The 21194-nt window shown below is 41.3% G+C and overlaps 1 long non-coding RNA gene across 1 annotated transcript; it reads left to right on the forward strand.

Moving 5' to 3' along the window:
- Nucleotides 1-541: 541 nt before the first annotated feature.
- On the forward strand, nucleotides 542-1054 carry LOC145715267 (uncharacterized). The gene is made up of 3 exons (XR_014137248.1): nucleotides 542-579; nucleotides 718-863; nucleotides 969-1054. It is a non-coding gene; the product is annotated as an uncharacterized LOC145715267 (long non-coding RNA).
- Nucleotides 1055-21194: the final 20140 nt, after the last annotated feature.

Consider the following 21194-nt stretch of genomic DNA (forward strand, 5'->3'; position numbering starts at 1 on the left):
GGAGTCTCTCCCTGCTGTGTGCAGACAACGTGGGAGGTACAGGAAGCCAACGGACTGCCCAGTGTCGATGGGGTCTGATGCATTTGCAGAGGCTGAGGAGTGTGGGGACTAGTGTTTCCTGGTCTTTCTGCACATGCCATGATTTAGTCCCTTGCTCTTAGCCTGGGAGGGTTGGAGGGGGGCTGTGTCTGTTTCCACAGCATCTGAAGGCACAGCTCCTTGACACAGCACAGATTCTGAATCACCCCCAGTTGTTGGCCATGATCGGTGCCCAGGACAAAGATGTGCTCAGCTACGTGGTCGACTTGGAGGTCAGACCGGAGAGGATGTGGCTGGGGGCCGTCCCGTTGGGTGTGGGATTTAGACAGGAGAGGGTGAGGCAAAGGTGCTCACCCTCACAGCCAGGCAAGTAGCTCAGGACCCAGAGGGAGGACACTTGCCCCCTCCTGTCCCATTGCTCACGGCAGGTGGGAGAAGTGGGCCATCCCAAGTACCGCTGCAGAGTGATGTTTTTCTTTGGGGCCAACCCGTACTTCCGGAACCCAGTGATCATTGAGGAGTATCAGCTTAGCTTTGCTGGTAGGGTGTGGGTCCCATCATGGTGTGGGGCAGGGGGATGAGGAGCATGAATCAGGGGCAGGGGGTTGAGGGAGGGGGAGGGGGAAGTGGGTGGGGAGGAGGCCGTCAGGTTGCTCCTCAAATCCTCTCTTCCTGCAGGCTACGGGACATCGCGTTCCACTCCAGTCCAGTGGTTCTGGGATTATGAACGTGGAGCTCCCAGTCGCAGGCATGACCCCACCAGCCTTAACTTGTTCAACTGGCTGTGTGAGCACAGCTGCCCAGGGGCGAACAGGATTGCCGAGGTGGGGCCCCTGAGGCCTTCGTCAGCAGTGGGGATGTGGGTGGCCCCCGGCCAGAGAGGAGAGTGGGCTATGCCCAATGTGGCGCCGGCCTGTGTCCTCTTCCAGATCATCATCGAGGACCTGTGGCCCAATCCCCTGCAGTACTACCTGAGGGAGGAAGGGACCAGAAGACAGTGATCTGACGTGCTCACGTGTCGGTGAGAACCCCAGTATGCGGTGTGTTGACCTGCGTGTTGTATGGGCAAGGGAACGTGGGCCACGCATTGGCTTGGAAATGGAAGGTCCGCCGACACAGGGACACAGGTAGCATGGGGAGAGGGTGGGAGGATGACAGGGGACCTGCAGAGACTCAGCAACAAACACACAGAGGGTCGAAGCCTGCAAACCAAATGCAGTCGTGCTGTGGGCTGGGGCTTTGGAGAGCAACTCGGGAGGAGCAGTGCTTCACCACAAATGCTCCCCGTGGATGTCCGCCCTGTCCCGGGCTTCCCCCTGCTCCTTCAGTCTGGATTTGCCTGCCAGTCTTTGGGTCAGGAGCTGCCGTGTCCCCAGGCGCCACTGTGGTGAGAATCTCGCACTTCCTTCCATGTGCCCCACCACGCCATGTCCTCCCGCAACCCGACAGCCATTCTTAGAACTGGTCCAAGGCCATTGGGGGTTGGAAATGAATCCCTGGGTGAGAAAGCAAGGGGGATCGCAAAAGGGCGAGGCACAAGAGTGACACCATCTGGGATGTATCTGCAAATATCCCGTATCATTCTTGGTGTCTGTTGCGTGGGGGTGCGTGTGTGTGCGTGTACGCAAATGTGTCTGCGTGTGCCCACATGCGTCAGGGGCTCTGCATCTGTGTGAGCATGAATGGCGCAGAGCTTCTATCTTTGCCCATGCAGAAACAATGGAGGATGCCACCAGCACTAGAAGAGATGGGTGGATGAGTCTCCTGTCTTCTACGTGCCCTGGAGAGAATTGGGGAAGTGATCACATGTGGCAGCCTTGAAGAGTTTCCACGATGTTTATGTGGACACATACAGGAAGCTAAAAACCCTTCTGTTTTTGGTGTGTGTGTGTGTGTGTGTGTGTGTGTTTATGGGGACCTGAGGAGGGACGATGAGGAAGGGACCTGAGTGTGACTGTCCTGCCGCTGCCCGGGTGATTCTGTGTGTGCAGGAGAGGTGCAGTACTGGGGTGGGGCCGGTGTTGCCATGTGCACAGAGGCCTGCCTTCTTGGGCAGGCAGAGCCTGGAAGGAGGAGGAGGAAGAGACAGACCTGTTATTTGGAGACTTGTTGTATAGGCCAGAGCCGAAAGGCAGGGAAGGGGATTGCACAGTGGGACCAAATTGGTCCATTGGGTCCTGGTACAGTGTGGCCAGGACTCGGGGGGTTTCAGCCAGGACCCTTGATCCCAGAGGGGTGCTGTGTCCTTGGTGAGATAGAATCCAGTCAGCAAAGCCTCCAGTCAGGATCAGAGCTAAGACCACATGTCCCCGGACAACTCAGGAGCAGGCAGGCTTCTCATAGTCGATGCCAGTATACCTTGCTGCTGCCTCCCACACCCGGGGCTCCTTTGACCCCGAGCCCTGTCCTCAGACAGTGGCTCAGGATGGGAGATGTGTGAGGGGGAGGGGCAGGTGTGGGTTGTGGGCAGCAGCGAGGCTTATGAGTGGGATTTCATGCAGAGAGTACGCGTGAGGGCAGAGATCCAGCGTGAGTTCCTGCGAGTGTGTGTGGGCATCTGTGGCAAAATGGGCCTGAGATCCGGGGTGGTGCTGGCAGTGTGAGCGTGCATATGTTCGTGCGATTGTGTAGCCATGTGTCTCTGTGTGTGCAGGATTGGGTGTGTAAGCCGCCGGAGAGACAAGGAGAGACACAGGGGTCTCTGTGAATGAGGTGCTTATGTGGGACGGTCAGGTGCCAGAATACAAGAGTGCAGTCCCTTCCCTGCTGAGTCCTGACAGTAATCGCTGGGATGGGTGCAATTGTTGCTGGTGGAGCTTTGCCCCATCCCTAGCACAGACCTCTCTGGCAAGCAGTCAACTGCTCTGTAAGGAGTACCCCAGCACTCACGTCTTTGCCAGTGAGGCTCATCCCAGTCCTTTCTAAGCTCCAGGCCAGGACTGCCTGGGACCTCTGCACAGAATGCTAAGGCTGTACAAGTCCATCGTTCCCTATGTGGCCGAGGCAGCCTTTGTCCAGGCACTCAGGCAAAGGAACACAGGTTGCCTGGGAGGAGGTGACCTCCTTGAGCGCCTGCTGGTGTTTGCACTTGGGAGTCTTCTCACAAGTCTCACATGGCGTGTTGGACACACGGGTTAAGCCTGTGGACACAGAGGAAGAGCATCACCCGACTCATCACGGCTGATGATGAGAGGGCAGAGGGCACACGGGAGAGGATGGTGTGTTTGTGCCCTTGAAGAGCCCCACCTCCCCACGACCCTCCCCTCTGTTGGCTTGCAATCTGGGCCACCCATCCGTAACCTGAGGTCGTTTCAGAAACAGCGAAGTTCACACAAGGGCATCAGTACTAGGACTCCTTCAGGAGTCTTGTGGGTGTGAGTGTGTGATCAAATTGTTTAATCAAAAAATTAGGTATTTTGTTTTGTTTACAATTTTATTTCCAACATTCATTCTCAAAATTGTTATGCTTTAATATATGATTTTTAAAAAACTCCTTCAAAATATGATTTGATATTCGATCTTGCAAAAAAACCTCTTAAATTTTTATTTATTGAAAATTCGATGACAAGTTTGATGTCAATATTTAAAAGTTTCTCAAATTCATTCCATCTGACAATATTGCCATAATTGCGGATATTGTATATGATTTTAAAACGTCTCAACTTATCTTTTTAAAAGTAATTTATTTTGAAAGAGAGAGAGAGAAAGAGAGAGAGAGAGAGGGAGAATACAGAGGAGAGGCACAGAGACGGTGAGATAGAATCTCAAACATAAATTAGAAATCCAAAAGCTCTGAAGAAACAAAAGTCCAGGACCAGATTAATTCTACTATAAACTTAAAGAAATGTTACTCCCTGTTCTTCTCAAAGGAATTCCAACTTCATTCTAGGAGACCAGCATTAACTTTATGTCAAAATCAGAATACTACTCCACTAAGAAAAAGAACTACAAGCCCATATGTTTAATGAACATAGATGCAAATATCCTCAAGAAAATACTTGCATACTGACTCTAATAATACATTATAAAAAAAGTATTCACCACAATTGAGGTAGATTTATTCCTAGTTTGCAAGTATAGTCCAATATTCACAAATCAATTAACATGTTACAGTACACCAATAAAGATAAAGGAGAAGAACCCCATTATCATTTCAATAGCTGCTGGAAAAGCATTTGAAGAAGTACAACATCCATTCATGATAAACACCCTCCGCAAATTAGATTTAGAGGAAAAATACCTCAACATAATAAAGGCCATCTATGAAAAAATCATAGCTAAAATCTTTTTTAATGGGGAAAACCTGAAAGCTTTTCCCGTAAGCTTAGGAAGAAGACAAGGATATCCACTCCCACCACTTTTTTATTCAGCACAGTACTAGAACTCCTAGCCACAGCAATTAGACACTAAAAAGAAGTAAAAGGCGATGGAATCAATAAAGAAGAAGAAAAATGTTCTCGATTTATAGAGGACATGATACTCTGCTGTAGGAAACCTGAAAGATTCCACGGACAAAACTGTGAGAACTGAAGAACGAATTCAGTAAAGTCATAGGATGCAATCAACACAAAGAAACCTGTTGCATTTCTATACACTAATAATGAAGCCACAGAAAGACAAATTAAGAAAACAATCCCATTTATAATTGGACCAAAAAAATAAGATATCTAGGGGTAAACTTATACAAAGAGGTGAATAACCCATACTCTGAAACCTATTAAATAAGGTTGAAAGAAACTGAAGTCAACACAAAGAAATGGATAATTCCATGCTCATGGATTGAAAGGGCAAATAATGTTAAAATGTCTATGTTACCAAAGCGATCTACATATTTAATGTAACCCCAATGAAAACACCAACGGCATTTCTCACAGAACTAGAACGAACAGTCCTAAACTTTATATGGGACCACCAAGGAACCTGAAGAGCAAAGCAATCTTAAACAAACAAACAGACAGACCGACAGACAGACAGACAAACACTGGAGGCATCACAAACTCCAGATATCAAGTTATACTACAAAGCTGTAGTTATCAAAACTGCATGGTACTGGCACAAATTGGAACGTAGACCAATGGAACAGATAGAATACCTAGAAATAAACCCACAACTATCTGGTCTATTAATCTTTGACAGAGCAAGAAAGCATATAAAATGGGAAAAAGGTATTCTCTTCAGCAAATGGTGTTGGAAACCTGGACAGAAATATGGAAAAGAACGAAACTGGACCACTTTCTTACAAAACACATTAAAATAAATCCAAAATGGATTAGAGACATAAATGCTGACCCTGATACCATAAAAATTCTAGAAGAGAACACAGGCAGTAATTTTTTGACATTAGCCAAAGAAACGTTTTCTAGGTATATCTCCTGAGACAAGGGAAACAAAAGCAAAAATAACTATTGGGATTGCATCCACACAAAAAGCTTCTGCACAGCTCAGGAAAAAATCCACAAAAATGAACGGCAACCTACAGAACGGGACAAGATATTTGCAAATGACATATCCAGTAATGGATTAGTATCCACTACATAAAGAACTTACAAAACTCAATACTGAAAAACGAAATTATCCAATTAAATAATGGGCAGAAGACCTTAACAGACACTCCTCCATGAAGACATGCAGATGGCCAACAGACACGTGAAAACATGTTTATCATCACTTACCATCAGGAAATTGCAAGTCAAAAGGACAATGAGATACCACCTCACACTTGTTGGAATAGCTAAACTCAGCAACACAATGAACAACAGGTGTTGATGAGGATATGGAAGAAGAACTTTTGCACTGTTGATAGGAATGCAAACTGGTGCAGTCAGTGTGGAAAACATAGTAGGTTCCTCAGAACGTGAAAAATACAACTGCAGCAATCACACTACTGTGTGTTTAGCCAAAGGATACAGAAACGATAATTCAAAGAGATACAAGAACCCTGATAATTTTGGCAGCATTATCTAAAATAGCATAGATAAAGAACAGCCACGCGTCCATCAAATGATGAATGGATAAAGATTTAGTATGTATATATGATGTGGTATTATAATGTGGTATTATACACACATAATTATATGATGTGGTATATTATGTATAATACCCACACACAGTGGAATAGCAATCAGCCATGTAAAATAATGAAATCTTGCCATCTGCAACAGCATGAATGGAGCTAGAGAATATAATGCTAGGCAAAAGAAGTCAGTCAGAGAAAGACAGATACCATATGATTTCATTCATAGGTGAAATTTAAGAAACTAAACAAATGATCAAAAGTTGGGGAAAAAGAGTAATAGACAAATCAAGAAACATACACTTAATTATAGATAACAAACTGATGGTTACCAGTGTTGGGGGGGGTGCAGATGTAGTGAGTGAAATATGTGATGGGGATTAAGGAGTGCACTTGTTGCCATGAGTACTGGGTATTGTAAGGGATTGCTGAATTAGTATATTGTACATCTGAAACTAATATAACACTATATGTGAAAAAAATAGGGGCTTCTAGGTGGCTCAGTTGGTTGACCATCCAACTTTGGCTCAGGTCATGATCTCGCAGTTCGTGGGTTCAAGCCCTACATTGGGTCACTGGTGTAGGCATCACGCCCACTTCAGATATGCTATTCCTCTCTCTGACCCTGCTTGCATTCTCTCAAAAATAAATAAGATATTGTTTAAAAAACGTAAAATATTTAAAAATAAATTCAATTTATAAGAAAAGAAAAAAAAAAAAAAAAAACTTTAGAGCACCTAAATAAATTACTGGATTTTCTGATATTTTAGGTATCAGGAAATTCATTTGTTTGCATATGTGTTATTATGTCTTTTTAGGTATTCTCTGTCCTGTCCTGTTTTAATAATAATAGCAGTAATAATAGGATTCTATATAAGGGGTGTTTGCTATGTTTCATATATTGTTCTAAACTCTTTATATGATTATTATATTCATCTCTTGGTCTTACATATATGAGAACTAAAGCACAAAAGCATTAAAAAAAAGTGTGCCGATGATCATACACCTAGTACTGCTGAGACAGGATGTAAACTTGGGTACGCTGACACTAGAGGACACTATTTCATGCCACCTCTCAGTTCCATCACATGCCACCTGTGTTGACCTTGGGAGCAGACAAGTTCCTTAACCTCTGAACTTCTTCAATTTGCTGATGTGTAAAAGGAGGTTAATAGTAACCCTTCCCTCCTAGGGCCCTTAGGAGAATGACATGAATTACTTGTGAAATGTTCAGAACCTCCCCTGGTATGAGTAAGAACTAAGTAAGTGTTGGCAAGAAACATCTCAGCCAGGCTAGCTGGTCCCCAAGTCTTACGCATTTGCTCCAGTGTTAGACTTATGGGGTTATTCTAGTTTTTCAAAGAAATGACTCGCATCGCTTTCATTCTCTTGCTGCTTTTTCTTAAACCAGTGTAGTCATTTACATTGCCTCCAAAACATTCATTGTCTATTTTATTGGCATATGTACATAGGATTTTTTCATAACAAAAAGCTCTATAATGTTACCATGTTTTCCTTTAATAATTTGGTTTCCTTGAATTTTCTGTTTAAAAGAAAAATGCTTTAATTTTACTGATTTTATCTTGGGTAACTTTTTAATTTCTTGGTTAAATACAAAAGTTTTTGTATTTAAGGAAAACATCTAACACTTTAAAGTGGCCCTTGTACAGCTTTGATCATATCTGACAATTACTGATTGGTGCTATTCCTAATCAACCTGCTTTTGGGGGGTTATCCCAATCACATTGTTCAGTGAGCTCCTTTCTGGGTCACATTTGTTCCCTCTCCAATTGCTCTCTCAGGCTACTCTCACCTCAGGGGCTTCTCTTCTAAGACTGAAATTCTCTTGACTCTGTTTATCTCCTTCTAACAAATGTCAATTATACATAACTGCGATGAAGGAAGGGAGATCAGATTTTTCATGAGTCTTCCTGATGAAGTTACATGATCCAGGCTCACAAGGTAAACAATTTATCATTCTCCCATACGAACAAGAAATAATTAGAATTATAGTCAGAGAATTGGCACCATTTGCCATAACAGAAGTAAAAGGAGAAGGAGGTGGAAGGGGGGAAAGAAGGAAGGAAGGAAGGAAGGAAGGAAGGAAGGAAGGAAGGAAGGAAGGAAGGAAGGAAGGAAGGAAGGAAGGAAGGAAGGGGGGAACTTAACAAGAAACATGAAAGAAATATGTGAATAAGCCTTTCAGAAAACTTTAAACTCTTCTGAGAGATATTTAAAAAAAAGCTTGGGGCACCTGGGTGGCTCAGTCGGTTAAGCGTCCGACTTCAGCTCAGGTCACGATCTCGCGGTCCATGAGTTCAAGCCCCGCGTAGGGCTCTGGGCTGATGGCTCAGAGCCCGGAGCTTGCTTCCGATTCTGTGTCTCCCTCTCTCTCTGCCCCTCCCCCATTCATGCTCTGTCTCTCTCTGTCTCAAAAATAAATAAACGTTAAAAAAATTTTTTAAATAAAAAAAAATTAAAAAAAGCTTAAATATAAACATTCCTTGTGTTGGAATAGGAAAAGTTATTATTGTAAGAATGCCAACCATCTCTAAATTACTATGTAAATTTGTTGCAAGCCCAATAAAATATGGATTTTTTAAATCAGATCAGCTGGTTCTAAGATTTTGTATAAATATCAAAATTCAAGCTGATCCAGAAAACATTTTCTGAAAAGGAAGCATATGAATTAGGTGAGTTCTACCAGATGATAAATTATGTTATAAAGCAAATGTGGCTAAGCCCAATGAATGAATCGTCATAGAGAATCCAGAACTAGGTTCAAAGCATATGCAAATTTAGTATATAGCTAAGTGAACCTTTGAAAGCAAATGCATTATTCGAATAATAGTAACAATGATACTATTCATGAAGTTTCAGTACTGTTCTTATACGTGTCTTAATTTGTATAATTTCATATTATTATATGTTATAATATTGTTACCAATGTTATATGTTTTCTTATAAAAATGCATCTATAAAATCCTAGGAGAAAACAAGAAAGTTATTTTTCTATTCTCTATTGGGATAAGCCTTCTTAATATTTACTGAGCACTTGTTGCTAAGATTTTTTAAGCACTTACGTATTTATTTATTTACTTATTTAATTTCCACACTGTGGTAATGTCCGTTTCACAAAAGAGAAAGCAAAGAACAAAAAAGGTAAGGGGACTTTATTTGTTTCCCTATAGCTCAAGATGGAAGTACATAGTCAGATAGTTTTACTCTAGAGCGTGTGTTCTCAACCGTGATGATCACAACTGACAAACACCAGAGAGAGCAGAAACAATGGTGGAGCCCAGTGGAAGGCCCTGGGCTCAATACCTCCTTGGCCTTAAAAGGTAGGCAGTATCTGCCTGCACTTGTCCACAGATGGGCCATTGGTAGCATAGGCATAAAAATGTCTTGGCATCATTACTTAACCTGTGAACAAGTGGCAGTATGGTCCTGGTTGCAGAGAAAGAAATTTTGCCTACTACCAGGAAGCGATGTGTGAGAGGCAGTCTTACAAACTGTAAATTAGTTAGGCTGTACCTGGCAGCACCTTAACCTGGAAATACAAAATTCCATTATAAACAACCGATGCGTTTCCCCCCAAGAGTAAAAAAAAATAAAAAAAAAATTAAAAAAAAAAAAAAGCCCAGGAGGCAAGCTTACCCCATACCTGCAAGGAGGATGGCTTCCCACATGCTTTGTTTAAGAAGTATCTATTATGTGGATCAAAGGAAACTATAACTTTCTTAGGTAAGATTTATGTGTCAAAGCGTTCATTTTTGCCAACGCTCCAACACAGTCATCTGCAGAATCACTTTAAATCTCATCTCACTGCCTCCCCCAGTTTTATTACAAATGGAGAAGATATTTTTTTATGTAAGTCAATCTATGAAGACCTAGGAGAAAACATGGGGGAATTATTCTTATAATACAGAATGACAACGATCTTTCTAAAATAGGGGTGGATATTAAGCTCAGATGTAATGATAGTAGAGAAGGATCATTTTTATTATATTGAATATATATATTTTTTTAATTTTGTAAAGAAAAAATAAAGCCAAAAAAAAAAAAAAAAAGGGAAAAAGAAAAAATAAAGTGAGGTGCCTGGGTGGCTTGGTAGGTTAAGCGTCCAAATTCAACTCAGGTCACGATCTCATGGTTTGTGGGTTTGAGCCCTGCATCTAGCTCTTTGCTGACAGCTCAGAGTCTGGAGGCTGTTTCAGATTCTGTGTCTCCCTCTCTCTCTTCTCCTTCCCTGTTCGCACTCTCTCTCTCTCAAAAAATAAATAAATATTAACTTTAAAAAAAGAAAAAAAAAGAAAATAAAGGCAAATGAAAATTAGTGGAAATATTTGCACCACCAATAGAAACACAGAAGACAAATTCCCATAATGCTTGTATTGCTTTTTTTTTAAGCCACACTGTAAAACAAAACAAAAATCCAATAGAAGGAATAGAGGAAAGAAAAAGGAAGTTCACCAGAAAACAAGCATAAATGACTTTTAAAAAATGTCAAGATGTACAACCACAATTTTAGAAAGCAATTGTAAATAAAAATGAAATACTACTACTCATCTATTGGACAAAAACTTTGGTAATGCACACTATAGATAAGGGAAGAGGAAAAAGGCATTTCAGAAATGTAATTGGCTAACTGGTACGTCTTGTTTGGAAGACAGTTAAACATGATAATGGTAAAAATAACAGTAATAACATTCATTGAGTGTTTGGCATGTTGGACAGACACTGACCTCTTTCACATATTTTAATTTAATTATTCCTCATAACAACCAAATTGGAGTGCTTTATATTACTACCCCTCTGAGAAATCAGAGGCACAAGAAGATTAAGTCATGTGTTGTGAATGGAGTAGCTGAATTCAAAGTCAGTATTAAAAATTCAGTTCAAAATACCAAACTTGACAAAACCCATAAAAATTCAAACTATTTATACCTGTTATCTGTATACCTTCATGAGGGTTAGGTTTTTCCCTACAACACAGAACAAGGAAGAACTATGATTTCAATAGGGTAAAAGTGGATTTCTCTCCCAAATAAGTGAAATTTGGAGGTATACAGCTCAAGTCTGATTGGGCAGCTATATTCTATGAAGTGCAAAGAAATCTAGTTCCTACGAGCTCTTGCTGGAAGAATCTCAGTTCACTTTCCATCCAAATGGTTTGGCCCTAGAGTTCAGGATCCAAGGCCGCATGTGAATGACATCAAAGAAAAAATAAAGGACACCAGGCACACAGCTGTCTCAACTTTCTCAGAAAAGCTGCCACATGACACTTCCTCTTATATTGCTTTGGCTGCAAGGGAAGCTGGGGTATGTAGTCCTAATTCCGAGTGCCCGTAGGCACAGCTAAGCGCTGGTAATAACCAGCAAAGGAAGGAGGTGGAGGAATGGATGTGGAAGAGCTTCTTTCTGTCCTACTGATACCACAATTCCAGTTCTAGGAAATTTCCCAAGATTTTTACATTACAAATCATCCTTGATTTAGGATGGAGTCACCTCTAGATAAAACCATTGTGAGTTGAAATTATGCTAAGTCAAAAATGCACTTAACACACATAATGTGCTGAATATCATAGTTTAGTCTAGCCTCTATTATGTGTGTTCAGAATAGTTGCATTAGCTGAAACTATGAGACATCATCTAACACACAGCCTATGTTACATTAAAGTTTAACTGTCTCATGTATTTCAGTGAATACTGTGTTGAAAGCATAAACACAACGGTTGTGTGAGTACAGAATGGCTGTAAGCATATAGATTGTTCACCACCATGATCATGTGGTGGACTGGGAGCTGTGGCTGGTTGCTCTGCCAGGCATCACAGGAGAGGGTCGTATCGCGTCTCATTAGCACTGGGAGAGGTCAAAAATTTAAACTTGAAGTACAATTTATCTTTTAAAACGTTTAAAGTTTATTCAAGTTTTGGAGACAAAGAGAGAGAGAAAGAGTGCGAGCAGGGGAGGGGCAGAGAGACAGAGAGAGACACAGAATCTCAAGTCAGCCCCAGGATGCAAGTTGTCAGCATAGCCTGATGCAGGCTTGAACTCATGAACCGTGAGATCTTGACATGAACTAAAGTCAGATGCTTACACCACTGAGCCAGCCAGATGCTCTTGAAAGTACAATTTGTAAACAATGCTATCATTTTCACACCCTTGTGAAGTCCAATAACTATAAGTCAAACAATATTAAGGCAGCGACTGCTAATCCTCCATTCATCCTTGCAGATATATTTTTGATCATCTTATGCCTGCCAGTAAGCTGACCTCCATGGACTGCATCGTTTAGGCTTTCTTGTCCTCTGGCTTCCATCCATCGTTGGCAGGTATACTAATAGGTAGCCAGAGAGCAAAAGAAAAGCAGTCATTATATGTACTGTGAACTCTGGAATTTTGGCAGTGGCTTATTCCTCAGTCTATGGCCACATCTCCTGTTAGGTGGCTTCTCTCCCAGCTGTGGGCTCATTGGCTTCTAGTAACACTTGTCCTTTCCTTGTCCCTTGGTGCCTGGGAGAGGTGAAGTCTTCTCTTGCTAGTCCCCAAGAACTCGACCACTTAGTTTTGAGCCCGTTTATCTCGCCAGCACCTGTGTTCACAGTTCCCCCATTAAACTCTTTCCAGGTAAGATTTTAGAGGCAACACCCACACTCTGCTGGACTCTGGCAGGCAAACATATGTACACTGCATATGTACACAAACATATGTTCACTGCAGCATATATAGTCTATAGTCGTAGACTAGAAACAAATTAAATACACATAAACAGGGGACAGATTAAATACCTCCAATGCAGCCAGGGTAGGAATACCATGAAGTATATTTAAAAAATAATGTCCCATTGGACCAGACACTTTAATTTTTAAGAGGGCAAATGGCATGTCATACCTTTTAACAATCACAAAAATCATGTATCTATAAAATGGAGAGCGATACATATATATATATATATATATATATATATATATATATATATATATATACATACGATACATATATATATATATATATATATATATATATATATATATATATGCCTAATATATATATATATATTTTCATGTTTCATGTGAGGTATGCATATACCATAATATGCATATTATATACTTTGAGATTCTGGAAAAAAAACCCTACAAACTGTTAAAGGTGGTCTTCTTCTGGGGAAGGATAATGGAGGCCTAGAGAAGACATAGATTTACTTCCACTGAATAACTTTTTTTGCTACTATATGAATTTTTACCATGTGTATATTACCTTTAAAAAGCTCGTTAAAGAAAAAAAAGTTTTCCTTAGGATACGTATAGGGAAGTTTATGAATATGACAATAACATTCCTCTGATATTTCAATATTGCAATTTGGATCCCAACTTCCTCCCCTCCCTACTCTGCCTGGTATCAGCAAGACAAGAAATAACAAGTATTGGTGAGAAGGTAAGAGAAAAAGTAACACCAATGCACTCTTGGTGGGGATGTAAATAGGTGCAGCCACTCTAGGGAACAGAATGCAGGTTCCTCAAGAAATTAAATCAGAAATACTACATCATCCAATAATTCCACTACTGGGTATTTACCCAAAGAAAAGGGAAACCCCAATTTGAAAAGATGCATGCACCTCTGTGTTTATTAAAGCATTATTTATGATAACCCAGCTATGGAAGCAGCCCCAGTGTCTGTCAACAGATGAATACATAAAGAAATGTAGTGTCCATAGAATGGAATATAATTTCATTGTAAAAAAAGGAATAAAACCTTGCCATTTGCAACAACATGTGTGAACCTAGAGGGTATTATGCTATGTGGGATTATTCCGATAAAAGGAAATACCATATAATTTCACTTTTATGTAGAAGCTAAAAGACAAAACAAAGAAAGAAACAGACAGATTCTTCAATACAGAGAACAAACTTGTGGTTACAAGAAGAGAAGTGGGTGGGGTGTGTAAGATAGGGAAAGGTGACTAAGAGTTACAAACTTCCTGTCATAAAGTACATAACTTACAGAGGTGAAAAGTACAGCACAGGAAATATAGTTGATATTATAACAACATGATATGGTGAAAAATGGTGATTACACTTACCATGGTGAGCACTGAATAATGTATAGAATTATCAAATCGCTATTTTACACACCTGAAACTAAAATAACACTGTATGTAATCTATACTTCAATAATAGAATTTTTAAAATGAAAAAAAAAAAAAGCATCTATTACCCTTGTTATCTGGGAAATTAAAAAAAAAAGAGAGAATAGGTTAGATATTTGATAGTTATTTTAGCCTGCATTAAAATATGTACCAATTAAGATGCTGCATCAAAACATACCCATGGTGATGGGGAAGACATCTAGGTATAAAACAATAGGGCATCTTAAGGAATTTGCTGATAGTTGATCATGCGGGAGTCTAAGGGCATGAGCAACTGGCCCAGGACCAGTAAGGATGCAAAGGTGGGGGCAGGGTGTGGATGGGAAAGGTGTTTTCTATCATGCTGGAGTGTGGGGGAACCACAGCTTGGAAGGCAGTGATGTAATAACTTTTGCATGTTCCAAAGTCCACTCTAAGGGGAGGAGAGATATGAGCTCCATCATGAGGCTCCACTGATGCCAAGCAAAGACACAGAAGGGTGCGGCATAGAGGAAATGTGGTTGCCATAGTATCCACAGAAGTGAGTTACTAATTGAATCATACTGGTGAGGGAAGGAGAAGAATTACACTAGGATAAAGAATAAAAGATGCAGAAGGAAATTGTGGGAAAATGTGATCGTTTGAGGTTCTTTGTGAGATGACCTCTTTACAAAGTGTAGGACCCAGTCAAGAATCGGAATGACTCAATTTCCTATTTTTACTTATACCCCCTCCCTATATTCAGTGTGATTTTTCTCTACTGTGTAATGCCTGAACCTCTTGTGTCCTTCCTACTCCAACCTTGCCTAATTAATACCTACTCACTCTTTAAGGATTAGTTCAAGATAGCACGCCACCTGAAAAGTCCCTTACAACACTTCATCTCCTTCCCCTGAAGGCTGAGTTACATGGATTTTCCCTTCACACTCTCCTAATGCTCCATGCATCTTGGGATCATTACACCATAATATCTGCCTCCCCTACATGATTGTAAGCTCCTTGTGATTGTAAGCGCCTTGTGAGTAGGGTCTGCCTCCTCATCTCTAATGTCCCAAGCATATAGCACAGTGCTTCGTAGGACTCAGTTGGCTCTCAGTGACTGCCGAATGAATTAATGAATCTAGAGTGGGAATAGGAACATTTTTGTCTCTCATACTGGGGTTGGGGTTGAAAGTTGTGTTGAAAGGTGTGATTATGAGGTCTGAGTGAGAGTTTGAAAGTGTCTACAATCTAAGTTCTATCTATGAAATAAGAGTCATTTCCCAGGGAAAGGTGAAAAAGATAGGTTGAGGGAAATGATGGAGGTATGGAATAGCTGCTGTGGGGAGAAGACCGCTTAAGATTGGCAAGAAGCTCTGGGGGTAGGTTGCCATCAGCAACCATAAAATCATAGTGAGTGACCCTAGTGACTGTGAGTCCCTGTAAAAGTTCACTGGGCTGAGTGAGACAGAGGATTGGCTGACAGAGAGGAGGACTCATCCAAGCTTCAAGGCCACCTAAGCCGATGCAGCAGAGGACTAGGAGGTTCCAACACAAAGTGACATACTGAGGTGTATACACTGAATTAGGAAGGGAAGTGGAGCCACAAGGGATGATATACAGGGAAATGAGAGGGAGGAAGTAGGGACCACAAGTCTCTATCAGGCTGAAGAAGAGAAGTTGTGAAGTCAAGTAGTGAGACACCTGGTTAGGGGAGGTTGTCTTCTGAGATATTGGCACGTTAAATTTCACATTCTAGCAGGAGACATCTGGATGATCATAGAGCTCAGAGCACCATCACGGAAGTTAGCTACTGGAGGAAACTGACTCTTAAGGTTGTGGGAGCCAGAGAATTTAAAGAACACTGAAGCTACATTGCTAGAGCAATTTTACCAGGATTCTGAAATTGCCCACAACAGAGGCAGGAGCAACATGAGGAGAAAGAAGAGTAGGAAGGGATTCCAGAAATGTCCATGAAAAAAAGGGTGGCGCTCTGGGATTGAATAGATGGACTAAGGAGGTGAAGGCAGGAATTTCAGGGGAGTAGAAAGATCATGGCCTGGAGGTGGTAACAAGGGGCCTGAGGATCACTATCCAGCCTCTCCCTTAACCCTGAAGGAACTTTCTCACTGCTGGAGCAATGTCTCCAACCTCTACAACCTAGACAGCATTTATCTTTGTTCCTCATTCTGGCATCTTGATTCTGCTTGCTGAGACGTCTCTTAAATGGAGTCCCCTGTCTGATTCTTTTTTTTTTTTCTCATGGGCATCACTACACGTCCCAGAATGTTATGACATCGAAACGAATACGGCCTGGTTTTCATTCCTTCATGTGACCAATAGGACCAACTCTACTGGACGTAGACTGAGTTTCACTCCAAATGATGATGGACTCAACATGCTACTTTGCCCAAGAAATATACTTGTATCTCAGAAGATCCTGCCAGAAGTAACAGAGATATCCAACCCACCCAACAGAGCTGGCAATTAAGGCAGCCTGCTAAGAACACATCAAAATGCAATCATGTTTTCTAGTGTTGCATCTTTTAGCATGTAGGCAGGTAGTCCAAAGCCAAAGAAGTAAAATATTTTAAGTTAGGGAATGAAAGGAAGGTAAACTGCCATAAACGTATTTTAAACTGTTGGGAAAAAGGAGTAGAATATGAGTGTCATAAACTCACAATCATTCATACAGGACATCATACATATATTCCAGGAATTTTAAGATAATAACATGTGGTTCATATAGTAGAGAAAGCTCCACTATTGCCACTCTCTTGATGATCTGCCAATACGTGGTCACCATGAAAGCTGCCTGACACCTACTAAAAAACCCAATGAATAACAGATGATAACGGAACGCCCATGAAATACCATGGTAGACAAGTGTGGGCAGAGGTTATGAAGCCCAGAACATGGTCCCTGCCCTTAAGAAACCTGAAACTTAAGGGAAAGTGAAGTGAAACCAGTGAGAGTTATAACCTGTGTTAAAATAACTGGCTGACTTCTAGTCAGCATCAAGAATCAGACATGTGTTTTCTGTGGAACTGTGAACATTGCCTCTGTGTTAGAAAGTTCTCTTGAGTTGTATAATGTTGCGAAAAACTGGCCTTTTCTGAGCCTGGGCAATTCCCACACTGGTGCATTGTGACACAAGCCTGTCAGATCAGTGGGCTCCTTATATGCTGCTTCCTGCAGAATGAGCTGGCCGTTTTCTCTGTCTTCCACACCACCTGGCTTAGCAAATTAGATCATATTAGGGCTATTGTCTCAGAGACAATAAGAGGCATCTGTAACTGAAAGAGACCAGGATGATATCTTCCAAAGAGACTTTGAAGAGCAGAAAGGTCAACAAGACGAGTATAACTATAATCATTTTTTTAAACCCATCCTTCTCTTCCTCTGTTATACACGCTATCCTTTAGTAAAATATATAAAATCAACACATTTCTTTAATCTTGGCACAGAGTGTTGTGAGAAAGAGTATCTTACATTATGCAGCACATTTTTATGTACAAAATCCTTCTGCATATATGAACTCTTTTGGTCCTCAACGCAAACACGATAGAAGTAAGAATTGTTGACACAATTTACAGAAGTCCATTTGGGGTTTCGGCTCCATTCACTCCACCACTACAGGTGAGTAAACAGTTACCTTTCCCACCCTCATGAGCAGGAGTTCCCCTCCTTATAGATCAGACAAGTCTTGTTCTAAATGTCACCACTCTTTCTAGGCTCTGCCCTTCCTACCTGCCAATCCCTTCTGCTAATTCTCTCCATGAAATTCAATTCAATTCAATTCAATTCAATTCAATTCAATTCAATTCAATTCAATTCAATACATTCGATTCAATTCAACTCAATTCAACTCAACTCAATTCAATTCAATTCAATTGGCAATTAACAAAGCCTAACCACAAGTCAAACTGTATACGAGGAAGTGCAATGACCAAATTGACACCCTCAAGGAGTGGCCAAATTATCTAGGGAGACAGGGACGCAAATTATTGCAATATGGCAAAAATTACAGTACAGGGTACTGCACATGGTACCACAAGAGTTCCAAGAAGGGACTAATTCACTCCGCCTGGTGGGATTAAGTAAGTAATGGTTGAGGCAAGTTTGAAATATGAGTGATTAGGGTAGAGAGGGCTTCTCAGGCAGATGCAAACTTACCTATGCAAAGGTAAAGAAGTGGGGAACCGCAGGGAGTTCAATCTACTTCCTACGCATAGCAACATCCAATGTAATTGGAGAAAAGCAGCACAAAAGTTACTTGATGGCCACTGACCAAAGTGAGGTCAGAAGGCTACTTACTCACACCCCTAGACCTCTATTTCACAACTTCCTTCTCCGCAAACTTCTAACTGTTCCCAACCCTTCTTCACTCTGGTCTTATAACTTTGCCTATTACCGCACTGAGAAAACCAGGTCAGTGAAAAGAGAATTTGCAAAATCACCTATCGCATCTACCATTCCATCTACACCTATTCCCTTGTGCTCTGCTCTCACCAACATTAATATGAAGGATCTGTTCATTCCTCTCCGGGCCAATTATCTTTTGGACACTAGACTAAAGTCACTCTCGCCCTGTTAAGAACATTTCTGTCAGCAGTTCTCCCCCACTCTGCCATATCATCATTTCCATCAGCAATATGGAAATTACAAAAATGCTTTTATTTCTCAAATTTTAGAAAGAAAAACCAAAGCCCTCTCTTGACCCTGCTCCCTTCCCTTCCCACTGCTGCCTCATTTTTCTCCCACATTTTGTCACAATGCTCCTTGAAAGAATTGCCTTCCTCCCTGTCTACAGTCATTCTCCTCCAATTCTCTGTTGAAACCACTCCAATTCGGCTTTTCCCCGGTGCTACTGAAACGGTTCTCATCACAGGTCAATGACATCCACTTTGCAAAACACAGTGATTATTTATATTTTAGTAGTTTTTAAAGTGTATGCATTCATTTTGAAAGAAAGGGAGAGTGAGCAGGGGAGGTTATGAGACAGATGGAGGCATAGAGAGAATCCTACAGACTCCACACTGTCAGCATGGAGCCCCACCTGGGGCTTGGACCCACAAACCATGAGATCATGACCTGAGGTGAAACCAAGAGTCAGACATTTAACCAAGTGACCCCCCCCCCATGTGACCCTGATGATCATTTATTTGAACTCATCCTATTTGACTTGCCATCAGCACTTGACCAATTTGATACCTCCTTCCTTGAAACACATTCCTTACCAGGCTTCCTGGACTCGAGACCCTCCTCATGTCTCGCCTACTCCTTCAGTGGGCACTGTGTCTAGTTTCCTTCGCTAGTTTTTCCACATCTTGCAGTACTTTAAGAGTTAGAGACCCCAGAGCTCAGTCCTTGCATGTCTTCTCTCTCATCCATTCTCACTCTAGCTGATCTCATGCGATCTCATACTAAGTAATCCAGCCTAGAGTCCACACGAAACTTCTTAATTTAAACTCCAGATGCCTATATCTAACTGCATTCACAAAAATGCAGCTTGGATGTCTGATAAGCATCTCAAAACTCACAATGTTAAAAAAAGCAAGTCCTGGGGCGCCTGGGTGGCGCAGTCGGTTAAGCGTCCGACTTCAGCCAGGTCACGATCTCGTGGTCCGTGAGTTCGAGCCCCGCGTCAGGCTCTGGGCTGATGGCTCGGAGCCTGGAGCCTGTTTCCGATTCTGTGTCTCCCTCTCTCTCTGCCCCTCCCCAGTTCATGCTCTGTCTCTCTCTGTCCCAAAAATAAAAAAAAAAAAATTAAAAAAAAAAAAAAAAAGCAAGTCCTGATGTTTCCCCTAAAACCCATGATCTCTAACAGACAACTCAAAACTACCACCAACCTGTGGTCCAGCCCAAAAAAACAAGCAAACAAAAACAAAAACAAAAACAAAAACAAACTTGGTATCATCTTTTATATCTGTTTTTATCATACCTTATATTCAACCACAAGCAATCCTATTATATCCACATTTATAATGTACACATGATCATAATTTTCTCACTATGTGCCCTTCTTGCATCCTTATTCAACCTACAGTTATTTCAGGATTACTATAGTAACCTCCTTATTGTGTTGTTGTTGTTGCTTGTATGCTTGCTTCCCACTCCATCCTGCTCTCCAGACAGTAGTCAGAATGATTTGTTTAACATAAATTACGGTGACCTGGGCAGCTCAGGTGGTTAGCCATCTGACTCTTGATTTTGGCTCAGGTCATGATGCAGAAATCATGAGCTCATGGAGTCAGAACGTGCATTAGGATCTGTGCTAGGCATGAATTAGGCATGAAGCCTGTTTGAGATTCCCTCTCTCACTCTCACTCTCTCTCTCTCTCTGTCTCTGTCTCTCTGTCTCTCTGTCTCTCTATCCCCCTGTGGGCACTCTCATTAAATAAATAAATAAATAGATAGATAAATAAATAAATAAATAAATAAATAAATAAATAAATAAATAAATAAATAAGTAAGTAAATAAATGAATGAATGAATGAATAAATAACCAAATAAATAAAACTAAAATATGAACTTGGTCAGACTACTCAACTGACTTTCCATCTCATTGAAAATAAAAGTCAAAGTCCTTATAATGAGTTCCACATTCTTCGTGATATGCACCCCACACATACCCTCTCTGACTGACTGAATAAATAAATGAGTAAATGAGTGAATGGTTGGTAGAGAAGAGGAACATAGGATGAGATTAACCTTATAGAATTAAACAGATGATGAGCAACCTTCTAACTAAGCCAAGAAGTCTCTTCAGGTTTATTTGAATACAATGGGTAGTCATCAAAGTCATTCGGGCACAATAACTATCTCCTGTAAACTGTTTCTAGGATCCAATTCATATGTCACCTTCTACACCAATCCTCACTCTTTACCAACCTCCCATTCCCACAAGAAATCCATCCAAAGGAAACTTTGCTACTCCTTTAATGTGTCACATTTTCAAACTTCCGTGTCTTGCTTTTTTTCATTTTTTATTTTTCCTGCCTGCAATGCCCTTCCTTACTCTGTCGATTTGA

The sequence above is a fragment of the Panthera onca genome (genome assembly GCF_046562875.1).
Source record: "Panthera onca isolate mPanOnc1 chromosome Y unlocalized genomic scaffold, mPanOnc1 haplotype 2 h2.ChrY_unloc_3, whole genome shotgun sequence".
NCBI lineage: Eukaryota > Metazoa > Chordata > Mammalia > Carnivora > Felidae > Panthera > Panthera onca.